We start from the raw sequence: 15239 nt of genomic DNA, 5'->3' as shown, positions 1-15239 counted from the left end.
AGATCACATTCACTATTGAGGTGATACAGATTGTGAGAAAACAAAATATTTCTCAAGAGAGGTGGTCCATCACAAGGAAGGAAGGAAGGAAGGAAGGAAGGAAGGAAGGAAGGAAGGAAAGAAGGAAGGAAGACTGGTGGTTGGTTCTCCCCTGACTTTCCTTTTTTCAAAAAAAAAAAAAAAAAAATTCCACTGTCAAACAGCTCTTACTACCAGAGTAGTTTAATCGGAATCTCCTTTGTTGGAACTGGAATCAATTAATTGCAACCGTGAGGGAGGTTGTGTGTCCTATTCAGCTCTTTAATATTCTGAAATTAAAGACACCAATTGGACTCTAATTCAGGGTTTGACCAAGGATTTTGGCTCTGAGTAGTGAATGTTCTCCATCAATAGAGCTGAAGGAACACAACCTGTTCTACAATATGCTGCCTTCTCTGCTTCAACCCTCAAGGCTTTTAAACACCTGAGCAAGGCTTTTACGTTCCAGATTCTGCAAATGCCTTTGGCTCACAGCAGCCGGGTGCTTCCAGAGGACTCCAAAAACTTCGTACTTATAAGGAGACTCACAAATAGCAATTCCAACCACAATAGATATTATCATTTTGATTCGGCAAGGCATTTGATTCATCTCAGTCAGGGATACCCATTCCCTCAGCCTCACCTTGATAGACCTAGATTTATCTAATCCACTTTTTGGATTTTCTGCCACCCCAACCAGTTTCCTCCAAATGCAGTTGGTAAAGGCGGCTTAGGAATGTGCTGAACCCCATTGCTAGAGACAAGATGAATTTTGAACTCTGGTTCTGCTCTATTAAATGGATAAAGGTAAAGGGTAAAGGGACCCCTGAACATTAGGTCTGAGCAATCCCCACCCTAAACCAAAATTTCCCCAGCGGTTTTCCCACAGGCCTGCGGTCGACCCACTTTGGGCTAGGTGGGTCTGATCCACAAGGGACCCCTGACCATTGGGTCCAGTCGTGACCGACTCTGGGGTTGCGGCGCTTATCTCACTTTACTGGCCGAGGGAGCCGGCATACAGCTTCCGGGTCATGTGGCCAGCATGACTAAGCCGCTTCTGGCAAACCAGAGGAGCGCACAGAAACGCCGTTTACCTTCCCGCCGGAGTGGGACCTATTTATCTACTTGCACTTTGATGTGCTTTTGTTTTTTGTTTTTTGTTTTCTTGTTCTTTATAATAATATTTTATTAGAATTTTTCAAAAATTTAACATCAACAAAAATAAACAGAAATCCAAACAAATAAGCAATAAGAACAACAACAACGACAACAACAACAAAAAACAAAAAACAAAAAAAAATACAAAGATAAAAGAGCATAAAAATAACACTTTTTTAAATTAATAACTTTCAAAACCTTATTCTCTTTACTTCCACCCGCCTTCCCTTCTTGTATTCTACTTTAAAAAGTTTGATCAGCAAGATCGTTCATTATTCGTTTTAAACCTTTATCCCTCCCTTTTCAATCTTATTTATCTTAGCCGCTAGATGTGCTTATCTTAGCCGCTAGATGTGCACTTTGATGTGCTTTTGAACTGCTCGGTTGACAGGAGCAGGGACCGAGCAACAGGAGCTCACCCCTTCGCGGGGATTCGAACCGCCGACCTTCTGATCGGCAAGTTCTAGGCTCTTTGGTTTAACCCACAGCGCCACCCATGTCCCAGTATTAAATGGATAGCATGTACCAAAAAGATGGATACCTTTAACTGTAGCTTTCATGGCAATTTCTGAGAGTTTCTGAAGTCACTCTCTCTCTCTTTAATATATAAACTTTATTAAACAAGAAAATATCTTAAAACACACACAAAACAAACATACAGTACAAACATTCTATAAGAAAAAAGAAAAAAGAACCTAATTACATATAGAATAAAAAATAGTAAAAGAAAAGAAACGTCCGACTAAACCCATTGTACTATTTTGCATTCAATTTTTTTACACAGTTTCTTATTAAATTTTTTTTTATATCTAATTTAAACTTTTTCTAACACTTCCTCATATCACAAGACTCATTTGATACTCACAGTGCTACAGTTCCCAGTGCCCTTAATGATATACAGTGCCCAGAGTTCTGCGAAGGGGAAAAGGTGCTTCAAATGTGTTTTAAAGATGAAGTCTGCAGGTAGCAGCCATGATTAATGCTCCAAATATGATGTTTTAGATGCATGAAGGATCCAGGAGAACGCCCCAAATTCCATTAAAAGGAACATGAAGAACACTGAAGAACAGCTTCACCCAAGGTGAAGCTGAGCCCAAATAAAGCAAAACAGTGACCTGAGCCAAGGAAAAACCTGACATGAAAGGCAACATTTTGGAACGTACAATGGGTTAGATGGTGTGGGAAGATGGCCAGGAACATTCTGGCAAAATCTAGAGTAAACTTAGGTGGGTGTATAGTTAGCCAAATGAGTGACGCCACGCCAAACTGTTTGCCTGAACTCTCGGGAGAAACTGTATAAAAGGGCTCACCACGTACGACTTTTCCAACAGCGCCTTGGAAGATCTCCTCTCATCTGCCGCAGAGCTTCTCCCACACTTGGTAAGTTCTGTGCAGGCGATTCCTTAATTTGACTTATTGTAAATGGATGTACACCTCTGGATTTTATTTTATCGGGTTTTAATTGACTTGCTGGATCTGTAATTGAATTTGTAATGGCTTTTAGTCAAACACAATCAATCAATGACTGGTAAGTTGTTTTCAGCTGAATGACTTCTTAGAGCAGGGAAGGAAGTGATTGTTTGACCATGGAGCAGAGATTGAGTTGGGATCTGTTCTGGGAAGAGACACACAAATTCAGTGGGTTGTGCCCCTGGCATTTTTTAGGGCTCAAGAGAAATATCTACTACACACATTTTGACTTTTGGGCGTTTAGAAATCTGAAGCAGAGTGCAATGGGAGCGAAGAATGAGGATGTCTTCTGCCTAAGAGATCAGAACTGGGAAGGGGAGATGCCCAGCTCCGGATTACTTTGGACTGTGTTTCAAAGAGCAGGTGTGCAGTATTCAAGGATGCCTGCCTCTGGAATGCTTAGATTGTGGCCGTGGTCCTGAGTGGTTTTGCAAAGCCACTTCCGACATCAGGAGGAGGTGGTGTTGTGGGCTCACGCCCCCAACACACGCGCGGTGGCTGGCTTTCAGCCCTGTGCGACCAGGGGAATCCTCGGGCCGTGTCAGCCCTGGAGCCAGCCAATCAGCTGGCTCTGGGGGCGTGGCCTGGGTCATTTAAGGCTGGTGCAGCCTAGGATCTCCCCTTTTTGACCACGCAGCTGATTCCCACCCACCCACCCTTTAGGTCTTCATTCTGACCTTGCTATGGACTTCAGTTGGTCGCCGTTGAGGGGCCTGGTAGGAATTTTTCCCACTTGGCGAATTGGCACTGCCATTTGGTTTTTCGCCTACCTCGTAGCAAATTGTCACAACGTCTTTGGTTCTGGCGGTTAGGCATTGGTAAGAGTATTACTATGTAGATGTGCTGGGGGGGGAGCGCCATCACCCCCCCAAATATTTAAGGGTAGTCCGGTAAAGGATTCTGGGGGGCGTTGCCTCGTCCAAAACCCATGGAGGCCAGGGCCTAAGGCACACCCCCGAGCGGTGACCCCGGGGGAGTTCCTAGTTGATGTGCATCGCAGGACTCCTCCTGCTGGGGTTAATCATTTCCGGTTTTCATGCTAACAGGCTGAAGCTGGTTACTCAATAGGACCAATGCCTAAGCCAATACCACTCTTACCTGTAACCAATAAAGTTGTGGCCAATTTTTGCCCATTAACCTAAAATAATGGGGTCCTGTGTCTTTATTTCAAATGGTGGGAGGAGGGAATCGCCACGCAAAACCTTGCCTAGTGTCCCTGTTCCCTGTCTTTCTGGAGAAAGCTGCTCTGGCCATGGTCACACCTGCTGCCCATGGAGCATCTGAACTGGGTTTTTGAGGCTCACTCTATGCAGGGCTGCCTTGTTCCAGCCCCACTGACCCTTTCTTGCATGAGGCAGGTCTGGCAGAGCCAGGTGCTCCCCTGAAACCCTGGAAAGGGAATCCTTCTTTCTGGTGAAGAGAGGTGGGGAACCTCTGGCACTCCAGACATGGCCAAACTACAGCCCTCCTCTCCTCTGCTTCCTGCAGCTGCTGAGATTTGTAGTTCAGATTCAAAGCGTTCCCCATTCCTGCTCGAGGGACAACCCTCTGCTAGATGAACCCATGGTCAGACGCATTGAAAGGAGCTCCCTGCCTTCTGAATGTAATGCTGAATGTGGGAAGGGGTATTGCTGGCTACCAGCCCCCAGGGTTATGCTTTCCCCTCCACGATTGGAGGCAGCATGTTTCTGAACAAAAGTTCTGGAAATCACAAGAGATTTCCTGTGCCTGATCCAGCCAGCTCTTCTTAGGTTCTTTTAAAAATTGTTGTTTAACCTGTCACCCATCCCTTTCCCTTGCGTCCCAGGGCAGGCTACAAGATTAAACACTTACTTCGATGGGAATCCACATCTTTCTGAAAGTATCCTTGAAAATGTTCTCATTTCAGGTTCTCCAAGACTCCTCCAAGATGTCCACTGTCAGCATGGGATCCACCCCTATGGTGCTGATGATGCCAGACATGGGACCAATTTCCATTCCTTTTCGTTTTCATATATGGGATGATGTTCCCCACCCTACAGGACAGCCCCCAGCTGGAAACTGAAATAACAAACCTGGAGATGGTTCATAATCTCGGAGGCCAGCCAGGTCTACGCGATGACAGGGATGCCATCTTTTCTGACATCCGTAGCCGCCCACACCTCATCTTTGCTCTGTCCCACATGACTCTTTCCTTACAAATCTTCCTTCTAGCTCTGCTGACTGTGTATCTTTCCTCCATTTGCGCCAAGCAACCCTCAAGAGCTGCACATCTTCCACTGAGGATTCCCGGCTGGGGCCGTTTTTAGCCGGCTGGGCCAGGGCAAAGGGAAGGATGAGAGGCATTCCCTATGCAACCGTGAGATGAATTTTTACAGAGATCCTGGGAAGGCAGCTCAGTCTGCAGGACTGTAGGAGGGTCTGTTAATTGGGGAGAAGGAGTTTGACCAGAATGAGGGATGAGAAAGGGGTGGCAGGCAGGACGCAGGCTTGTCACGGAGAAACAGGTGCCCCCTTTGCAGCTGGAATCAGACAAAGCTGCCCAGATGCACAGACAGCAGAAAAATTGTTTTGCGAGTATCATCCTTAAAAGCCTGCCGGTGTGCGTGTCAACTGTCGGGACATTTCCATAGCTTCTGTTCAGTTATGAACCTGCTCCCTTGCTCATGTATTGACTTCTAAGCTTGCGCTAATAGCCTGAACAAAGATGTTTTCTTCCTTCCTTCCTCTTCTTTTAAAAAGCGTTTATTAATTTTCCAATAAGAACATCCAATTAACATATCAAATCCAATCCAATAAAGATAAAAAACAAAAATAAAAAAGTCCAATTGTCTTCCAAATTGTAATCTTGTTTTTTTTTACTTCCCACAGTCTGAATTCCAAAGCATTTTCCACATCCTCATAGTCCTGCCTCTTGTCGTCAGTTCCATATCATGATTTTATCCGCCTTTCTTCCTTTCAAGCAAGAGTCGTGGCGTGTTTGGGGATGGGAGCCCAACGTTAGCTTTGTCTCCAGTCCTCCCAGTCCTACCTGGAGACGCTGCTGGTTTGCCAGACATGTGCTCTGCCAATGGAGTTTGATGCTCCTACTCATCTGGCTGGTTTCCCTTGTTAATTAGTCGGTGCACTCATTAGCGCTTCTCAAGCATGATCTACACCTTTAAAAGCAATAGTAAGGATACATAACAGCTCAGTCTCTGGCAGGCAGCTCGGCACCTTTGATTACAGAGGGTGCCTTGCCAAGGAAGCATTTCCTCAGCTGTTCGTTTCTGCTGAGATTTGCAGTTCAGATTCAAAGCGTTCCCCATTCCTACTCGAGGGACAGCCCTCTGCTAGATGAACCCATGGTCGGACGCATGAAAAGGAGCTCCCTGTCTTCTGAATGTAATGCTGCGTAGAGATCTGGTCTCCTGACCTCAAAAAATCTATTGGAGAGTGGAAAAGGGCAGCCCTAATGATCAAGGGATTGCAGCAGCAAGTCTCATATAAAGAACGTTTGCAGTTTGGGGGTCTTTATAGTTGAGAAGAAAAGCGATGAAAGGTCAAAATGGTGGGGAGGGGAGGGGAGGTAGATTCTTTCGGCATTTCCTATTTCAAAATCCTTATTGAATTCCTTATGCCTCATTCAGCCTAGGTCCCAGGCCAGGCTACAGCAATTAAGCAACGTTAATTCAAACTCTTCTTTCTTTAGGAATCCACATATTTCTGACAGTATGTATGAAAATGTCTCATTTCAGATTTCAAAGTTTCCTCCAAGATGTCCATTGTCATCTACGAACTGGAGCTGCAAGAGCCAGACATGGATCAACCTGTTATCATGACTTTCACCATTCCATCAGGAATATTCGATACACTGGTACCTCGGGTTTCGTGCACCATTAGATATGGAGATGAGTAATTTCACTGAAACTGTTCTGAACCTGAAGCACCACTTTAGCTAATGGGGCCTCCAGCTGCTGCCGCACCGCCAGAGCACAATTTCTGTTCTCATCCTGGAGCCAAGTTCTCAACCTGAAGCACTATTTATGGGTTAGCAGAGTCTGTAACCTGAAGCCTATGTAACCCGAGGTACCACTGTATCTGGGTTTAACCTCTTCCTCTCTGAGGATTCCCTTCTGCTGCCTCCTTGATGCTCCAGGTGACCTCATGTTCTGAAGAGAAGGCAGAGTTTCAGCGTCACTCACAATACGGACCCAACTGAGAATTGTCCACATTCCCCATCCTAAAGGGAAGCTCCAAGCGGGAAACTGAGATGACAAACCTGGATATGATTTGCTTTCTTTTCTGGGCAGGAAGTCAGGAATGATGAGCATCCGGGATCCTAAGCAAAGATGGTCTCAGGTGCTCATCTTTTCTGACACCTGCAGCTGCCAATGCCTCACCTTTGCTCAGTTGCCCTTGACTGTTCCTTTGCACATCTCCCTTCTTCCTCTGCTATCTCTCCTCCATTTATGCCCAGCAACCCTCCGTTCTCTGAGTCTGAATAAGGAGAGCCTCAGGATCTGAACATCTTCCAGTGAGTTCCTAACTGGGAACTTTTTAGCCATCTGGGCCAGGACAAAAGGGAAGTCTGGGGAGAACCTTCCTTCCTTCCTTCCTTCCTTCCTTCCTTCCTTCCTTCCTTCCTTCCTTCCTTCCTTGTGCTTGACCAACTCTCTTTAGAGATATTTTGTTTTCTCGCAATCTGTATCACCTCAATAGTGAATGTGCTCTTTACTCGGAATTGGATCTATTTATTTTTCTTCTCCCGCTTAAACTGCTGACCACAGAGAAGGTTCCCTCCTTTCTTCTCCTCTATTAAAGCTTCAGTGCAGCATCACAGATATGTCTTGTCTTCTGCCTTCCTGGAACTTTGTCCACCGTCGCCAAAACCCCCAAAGCCTCACCCCAAACCAGTGTCCTGTGATGTGTGAATGACCCGTGTCCTGCCCCCCCATCAGTGATATCCCCAAAGACCAGCTCCCAGGAAGTCCATTAAACACCCAGGAAGTCCACTGTTAAAGCTTCAGTGCAGTATCACAGAGGTGTCTTGTTGATGGGAGTGGGTTTGGGGGCAGCAGCGAGCTTGACAGGTGGGCTCCCTGTGTCGGTTCTGCACCTGAGCAGCAGCCTCAATGCGCAATATGGCCTCTTTTGCAACCTTCTTCTGGGATCTGCAGTCAGCTTGGCAGTTCTCTAAGACATTGAGCACTTCTGGGGGCAAAGACATCACTTTGCCATGACCTGGCTGCTTCACCTCTGGAGCACCTCTGACGTTTTGGCCCCTGAGAGCATAATCTCTATCCAGGTTTGCCACATCACTTTTCAGACTGAGGCCCTTCTTTTAGGATAAGTATTTTGGACTCTTTACAGTAGGGTTCGTAAAGTCAGGGATAGGATTTTTTCTCAAAACATGAGTAGCCCTTGTAGTACTCCAGAAGTGAATCCTCAGCCACAAGGAACAGAAATCAACCCAGAGGCCGATGGTCCGGCCAAGATCACCAAAACACGAGAAACTTCTGTATGTATTACTTCTTCTTTTTTGATAATAATTTTTATTAGTTTTCAATTACAATCCATTAATAGGCTTGTTACAACAGTACCAATTTGTAATATGTTAATACCAATAGTTCAAATACCAAATTATATAATTTAGATAAGGTGGCCCCCACGTGCTAGAATTGATGGCTTGATTACGTAACAGAAACCTTTGCTAAAATCTTGTGTGAGTCTTGTGTGTTCTTTTCACTAATATACTCATTTTTATACACACTTTCTCCTAAGAAACACATTTTAAATTTGTTGTGGTGCAGAATCATAGAATTGTAGAATCATATAATTGTAGAGTTGGAATTACCCAAAGGTAATTCCAGTCCAACCCCGGAAAAGCCATCCAGCCTCTGCTTAAAAATCTCCAATGAAGCAGAGTCCACAAACTTCTGAGGGCGCTTGGTCCACTGTCAAAAGCCTCTTACATTCGGAAGTAGAACTGGACCGGAAAAGCTGTAAAATTTGGAGTGGTTGAATCAGGGCGTAGTGTCATGGAAATCATAAGACTTGCTCCCGTGTTGGCACTGGACATCTTGGAGGAATGTTGGGGAATCTGAAATAAATCATTTTCAAGACATATGTTCACAAATACGTGGAAACAGAGGGAAATTAGTCATTAGCCTTCAGATTGCCAAACAGATGAAAAAGTATTTGATGGTTGGGCATTGTTTTAAACAAGGACAGGTAGTAACTGAAAATTATTATTATTATTATTATTATTGGGATAAAAAACCCTGAGGCCAGCTCTCTGTGCCTGTTCTCCTTTCTTCCTCTGTCTGTGCTGAAATCCAGCGTTCTTCTCAGGCTGGGCTTGCAAGACGCTTCCTCTTCCTTTAGACCACCAAGAAGAGCCTTGACCCAACAGCAGGGATGGGAGGCATCGGCCTTCCGTATCCTATGGAACTACAACTCCCAGAAGCCCCGGCAGCCAGCATGGCCAAATGCCAGGGGAGACGGGAGTTTTAGTTTGGCAACACCTCAAGGGCACGGGGCTCAGCCAGGAATGGGATTCCCTTCCCAGAGTTTGAGGTGAGCATCTCTCTCTGCCAGACCTGCCTCACCCCAAAAAGGGCAAGGCTGGAAAAGTGGATCCAGGGATGCTCTCATGCCATACACCTGCTCTTCCACACAGAATCCAGCCAGATCCAGAAGAGGGAATCTTCCCCTTATCTGCTCTGATTTCTTAGGAGGAAGAGATCCTCATTCTTCACCCTCATCAGACTCCATTCACCAAAGTGCCAGCTCCACTTCTCAAAAGCCCTCTTAGAAGAGAAATTTCTATCTGAGCCCAAAACACTGCCAGCGGCACAGGGAATTACATGTACAGTATTACCTCAGGTTAAGTACTTTGTTCTGGAGGTCTGTTCTTAACCTGAATCACCACTTTAGCTAATGGGGCCTCCTGCTGCTGCTGCGCTGCCGGAGCACAATTTCTGTTCTCATCCTGAAGCAAAGTTCTTAACATGAAGCACTATTTCTGGGTTAGCGGACTGTGTAACCTGAAGCGTATGTAACCTGAAGTACCACTGTAAACCTTTGAAGGTCTCTTCCCAAATCTGATTTCTATGTGGAACTAAGCAGAAAGGCATGTTGAAAAGAAAAGCCCCCAATAAATATCTGCCCCATAGTCTTGTGCTTTTATCTTTGTAAATATTTAGGGTACTCTCATTCCGTCTGAGACTCAGGAAACACCGTGGCAGGAAATGAGGCCTCCATCGGGGGCAGCAATGGAAGTGACGATTCTCCGTGCTAGAGAAGAAACTAAAAAAATTCTTCTCCCTTTAGATTCACAAAATGTTTAGGGCTATGCGTCCCCCTGCGTCCCCCCAGGAAAAAAGCACTGCCCATGGTCAATCACTTCCTACCTTCCCTGGTCTATGAATCGATTTAAACGTAAAGGGATCCCTGACTGTTAAGTCCTGTCACAGACGATTCTGGGGTTGGGGCGTTCATCTCGCTTTCAGACCGAGGGAGCCAGTGTACAGCTTCTGGGTCATGTGGCCAGCATGACTAAGCTGCTTCTGCCGAACCAGAGCAGCGCACGGAAACGCCATTTGCCTTCCTGCTGCAGCGGTACCTATTTATCTATTTGCACTTTGACGTGCTTTCGAACTGCTAGGTTGGCAGGAGCAGGGACCGAGCAACGGAAGCTCACCCCGTCGCGGGGATTCGAACCCCCGACTTCTGATCGGCAAGCCCTAGGCTCTGTGGTTTAGACCACAGCACCACCCGCATCACAAATCAATTTACTTAAAAGGAACTTACCAAAAGCTGAAGAAGCTGAGCAGCTGAAGAGAGGAGATCTTCAAAAGCTCTGGAGGAAAAGCCCTACGCGCTGAGCCCTTTTATACAGTTTCTCTCTCTGCAATTGGAGCAAATACTCTGGTGAAGCATCACTAATTTGGCTAAGTATGGGCCACCTCCACTTTTGGGGCTGAACATTCCTCACCACTGAGACTCCATCCGACTGCAATGTCATGTGTTCCAATAAATTACCTGCCTTGTCAGCTTCCTCCTTCTCTCAAGGCACCACTTTGCTTTCTTTTAACTCGGGTTCACCTTGGGTAATGTTCTTCGCATTCCTTTTAAAGGAATTTGGGGCATTTTCTTGACTCAACCCTCCTTTAGGACATATGACTTTGCACCTACGAACACACAGGATGTTGCAATTGCAGGTGAAGCACATCTTCTCCCTCAAAGGACACTTGTCCCTCCAGATTGCTAGGGGTGCTGGGAAGCAGAGCTCTGAGCAGGAGCACCGGCCAAGAAGAAGAAGAGTTTGGAATTGATATCCCGCTTTATCACTACCTGAAGGAGTCTCAAAGCGGCTCACAATCTCCTTTCCCTTCCTCCCCCACAACAAACACTCTGTGAGGTGAGTGGGGCTGAGAGACTTCAGAGAAGTGTGAGTGGCCCAAGGTCACCCAGCAGCTGCATGCGGAGGAGCGGAGACGCGAACCCAGTTCCCCAGATTACTAGTCTACTGCTCTTAACCACTACACCACACTGGCCAAAGCTTTGCAAAGCAAGTACCGCCAGCAGCCATGAATGGAGCGCCCCAGAAGAGGGGGGGGGGGGAATGGGCCCAAGGAGCTCCCTTGCTGCACACCTGATCTTTCAAACATAGGCCAACCAGATCCAGAACAGGACACGCACATGCACACACACACACACACACACACACACACACACACACAGCCAGCCTGCAAGTTCTGCTCTGTTGGGAGCAAGAGATCCTAATTCTTCACCCTCATCTGTTTCCACGCACAAAAGTGCCCAGCTGCCCTCCCTCCCTCCCTCCCTCCCTCCCTCCCTTCCTTCCTTCCTTCCTTCCTTCCTTCCTTCCTTCCTTCCTTCCTTCCTTCCTTCCTTCCTTTTTTCTTTCTTTCTTTCACACACGTATTTATTTACAAGATGTTACAACCAGCTTTCCCTCTCTGAGCCCAGACGGTTTCTTTGCTTACGAAGCCCTTGCTGCGCCAAAGTCTGCAAGACAAGAGTTCTCTTGCAATTCTCTTGCAATGGAGTCCTGCAACTCTTCCTCAAAGGGTGATACTGCACTGAAGCTTTAACAGTGGACTTCCTGGGCGTTTCATGGACTTCCTGGGAGTTGGTCTTTGGGGATATCACTGATGGGGGGTCAGGACACGGGTCATTCACACATCACAGGACACGGGTTTGGGGTGAGGCTTTGGGGGTTTTGGCGATGGTGGACAAAGTTTCAGGAAGGCAGAAGACAAGACACATCTGTGATGCTGCAGTGAAGCTTTAATAGAGGAGAAGAAAGGAGGGAACCTTCTCTGTGGTCAGCAGTTTAAGCGGGAGAAGAAAAATAGATCCCATTCTGAGTAAAGAGCACATTCACTATTGAGATGATACAGAATAATAATAATAATAATAATAATAATAATAATAATAATAATAATAAAAAATTATTTATACCCCGCCCATCTGGCTGGGTTTTCCCAGCCACTCTGGGCGGCTTCCAACCAAATATTAAAAACAATACAGCGTCAGACATTAAAAACTTCCCTAAACAGGGCCGCCTTCAGTTGTCTTTTAAAAGTAAAACAGTTGCTTACTGCCTTGACATCTGGTGGGAGGGCATTCCACAGGGTGGGCGCCACTACCGAGAAGGCCCTCAGCCTGGTTCCCTGTAACCTCGCTTCTCGTAGTGAGGGAACTGCCAGAAGGCCCTCGGCGCTGGACCTCAGTGTCTGGGCAGAATGATGGGGGTGGAGACGCTCCTTCAGGTATACTGGGCTGAGGCCATTTAGGGCTTTAAAGGTCAGCACCAACACTTTGAATTGTGCTCAGAAACGTACTGGGAGCCATTGAAGATCAGATTGTGAGAAACAAAATATCTCTAAAGAGGGGTGGTCAAGCACATGGAAGGAAGGAAGGAAGGAAGGAAGGAAGGAAGGAAGGAAGGAAGGAAGACTGGTGGTTGGTTCTGCCCAGACTTCCCTTTTGTCCTGGCCCAGATGGCTAAAAAGTTCCCAGTTAGGAACTCCCTGGAAGATGTTCAGTTCCTGAGGCTCTCCTTATTCAGACTCAGAGAACGGAGGGTTGCTGGACATAAATGGAGGAGAGTTAGCAGAGGAAGAAAGGAGATGTGCAAAGGAACAGTCAAGGGCAACTGAGCAAAGGTGAGGCATTGGCAGCTGCAGGTGTCAGAAAAGATGAGCACCTGAGACCATCTTTGCTTTGGATCCCGGATGCTCATCATTCCTGACTTCCTGCCCTGAAAAGAAAGCAAATCATATCCAGGCTTCTCATCTCAGTTTTCCGCTTGGAGCTTCCCTTTAGGACGGGGAATGTGGACGATTCTCAGTTGGGTCCGTATTGTGAGTGACACTGAAACTCTGCCTTCTCTTCAGAACATGAGGTCACCTGGAGCGTCCAGGGAGGCAGCAGAAGGGAATCCTCAGAGAAGAAGAGGTTAAACCCGGATAACAAAGGTTCCTGTTGGAGTTATGACAGTAATAGTAACAGTTCCATCCATGGGTGGCAATTGCTGCAGCAGAGAGGGGCTGAAACTGGACATCTTGGAGGAAAGCTTTGAAACCTGAAATGAGACATTTTCATAGATAATTTCAGAAATATGTGGATTCCTAAAGAAATAAGAGTTTGAATTAACATTCTTTAATTGCTGTAGCCTGGCCTGGGACATTGAGGTGAATGAGGCATAAGAAATTCAATTAGGATTTTGAAATAGGAAATGCTAAAAGATTCTCCCCCCCCCTCCCCGCCATTTTGACCAAGTCTCCTCTTTCTGCTCCCTGTCCCTCCCTGTCCCCTCTGATGAAATCCAACCTTCTTCTTCCATAAGAACATGAGAAGAGCTGGCTGGATCAGGCCCAAGACATCTCTTCCAACCTGTGGTTTCCAGCGGCTAATGTTCAGAAGCGTTGCTGGCCCCAACTGTGTAGGGAAAGCATAACATTGGTGACTGGTAGCCATCAATAGCCTCCTCCTCCTCCTCCTCCTCCTCCTCCTCCTCCTCTTTTTTAAATTTTTCTAATCCTCTTTGAAAGCCATCCCAGTTGCTGTCTGTGCTGGTCCTGGGGGCTAACCGAGAGGCGAGGTCTGAGTCCAGTCCGAGGTCTTTGGAGGCTGTCCATCAAAGCTGTAGCTGGGTCCAAAGCAGGGAGTCGGGTGGGGTCAGGAACTCTGGCAGAAGAACAGGACAGGGTGCAGGCAGGAACCGGCTACCAACAATGTTGCTCCCGCAACCTGGGACTGGGGCTGACTGGCTTTTATCTACCCCGAGGCATAGGGCGGCCCCGGTCCACAGGTGACTCGCCCCTCCTGGCCTGGAGGCGAGCACTCCTCCTGCGGGAACTTAGTTCCCTCTGCTTCTCTGCCCTGAGCCTCTGCAGCTCAGGAGAGGCTGGAGGGTTACCGGACCCAGAGGCAACCTCCTCTTCTCCTGACGGGGCTGAGAGTGGAGCACCTGCAGGCAATGGGTCCTCCATCACCTCAGGGGCCAGAGCAGACTCAGCTGGTGCCTGCACCTGAGGATCCAGCACAGGTGAGGACTCTTCAGGCTCAGGCCCCAGCCCCGGCTCAGCTGGTTCTGGAGGCGGGAAGTCCTGTACGGGCTGGGATTCTTCAGGTTCAGCCTCCAAGTCCGAATCCCAGGCCATCACACTGTCCTTCACTGCCTCCCATGGGAAAGACTTGACCAGTTTGACTCTGTTCTGTGAGAATAAGTCCTTTCTGTCCAAATTTTCCAACATTTCAGCTTCGTTGGCTGTCCAGGAATTGTAGTGTTGTGAGAGAGGAAGAAAAACCTTTCTCTGTTCAACTTCCTCATGCCCTGCCTGGTTTTATAAACTTCTATCATCAGTACTCTTATTCGCTTTCCCCCAAAACCCAAATCTCCCAAACACTGCAAACTCTCTTCATAGCTCCATCCCCCTGATCATTCTTCCTGCCCTTTTCCACTCTCCGATACATTATTTGAGGTCAGGAGACCAGATCTGTACGCAGCATTACATTCAGAAGGCAGGGAGCTCCTTTCAATGCATCTGACCATGGGTTCAACTAGCAGAGGGTTGTCCCTCGAGCAGGAATGGGGAACGCTTTGAATCTGAACTACAAATCTCAGCAGCTGCAGGAAGCAGAGGAGACGAGGGCTGTAGTTTGGCCATGTCTGGAGGGCCAGAGGTTCCCCACCTCTCTTCACCAGAAAGAAGGATTCCCTTTCCAGGGTTTCAGGGGAGCACCTGGCTCTGCCAGACCTGCCTCATGCAAGAAAAGGTCAGTGGGGCTGGAACAAGGCAGCCCTGCATAGAGTGAGCCTCAAAAACCCAGTTCAGCTGCTCCATGGGCAGCAGGTGTGACCATGGCCAGAGCAGCTTTCTCCGGAAAGACAGGGAACAGGGACACTAGGCAAGGTTTTGCAAAACCACTCAGGACCACGGCTGCTGATTATCTGTTTTTCCTGAGCTGGCTCCAGAAGAAGAAGAAGAAGAAGAAGAAGAAGAAGAAGAAGAAGAAGAAGAAGAAGAAGAAGAAGAAGAAGAAGAAGATTAAAAATACATTAAAATGTCACAAATAATTTGTCTGCATCTGGTTAT

At 47.1% G+C, this 15239-nt stretch overlaps 1 long non-coding RNA gene across 1 annotated transcript in view; it reads left to right on the top strand.

Moving 5' to 3' along the window:
- Nucleotides 1-2523: 2523 nt before the first annotated feature.
- LOC310694444 overlaps nt 2524-15239 on the top strand; it is a 39363-nt gene continuing 26647 nt past the window's right edge. The window contains exons 1-2 of the long non-coding RNA XR_014519709.1: nt 2524-2556; nt 6363-7564. This is a non-coding gene — a long non-coding RNA (uncharacterized lncRNA). The remainder of the gene's footprint in view (nt 2557-6362; nt 7565-15239) is intronic.

The sequence above is a fragment of the Podarcis liolepis genome (genome assembly GCF_965112155.1).
Source record: "Podarcis liolepis genome assembly, chromosome: 15".
NCBI classification, from domain to species: Eukaryota; Metazoa; Chordata; class Lepidosauria; order Squamata; family Lacertidae; genus Podarcis; species Podarcis liolepis.
This window is presented reverse-complemented; position numbering and strand designations above follow the sequence as displayed.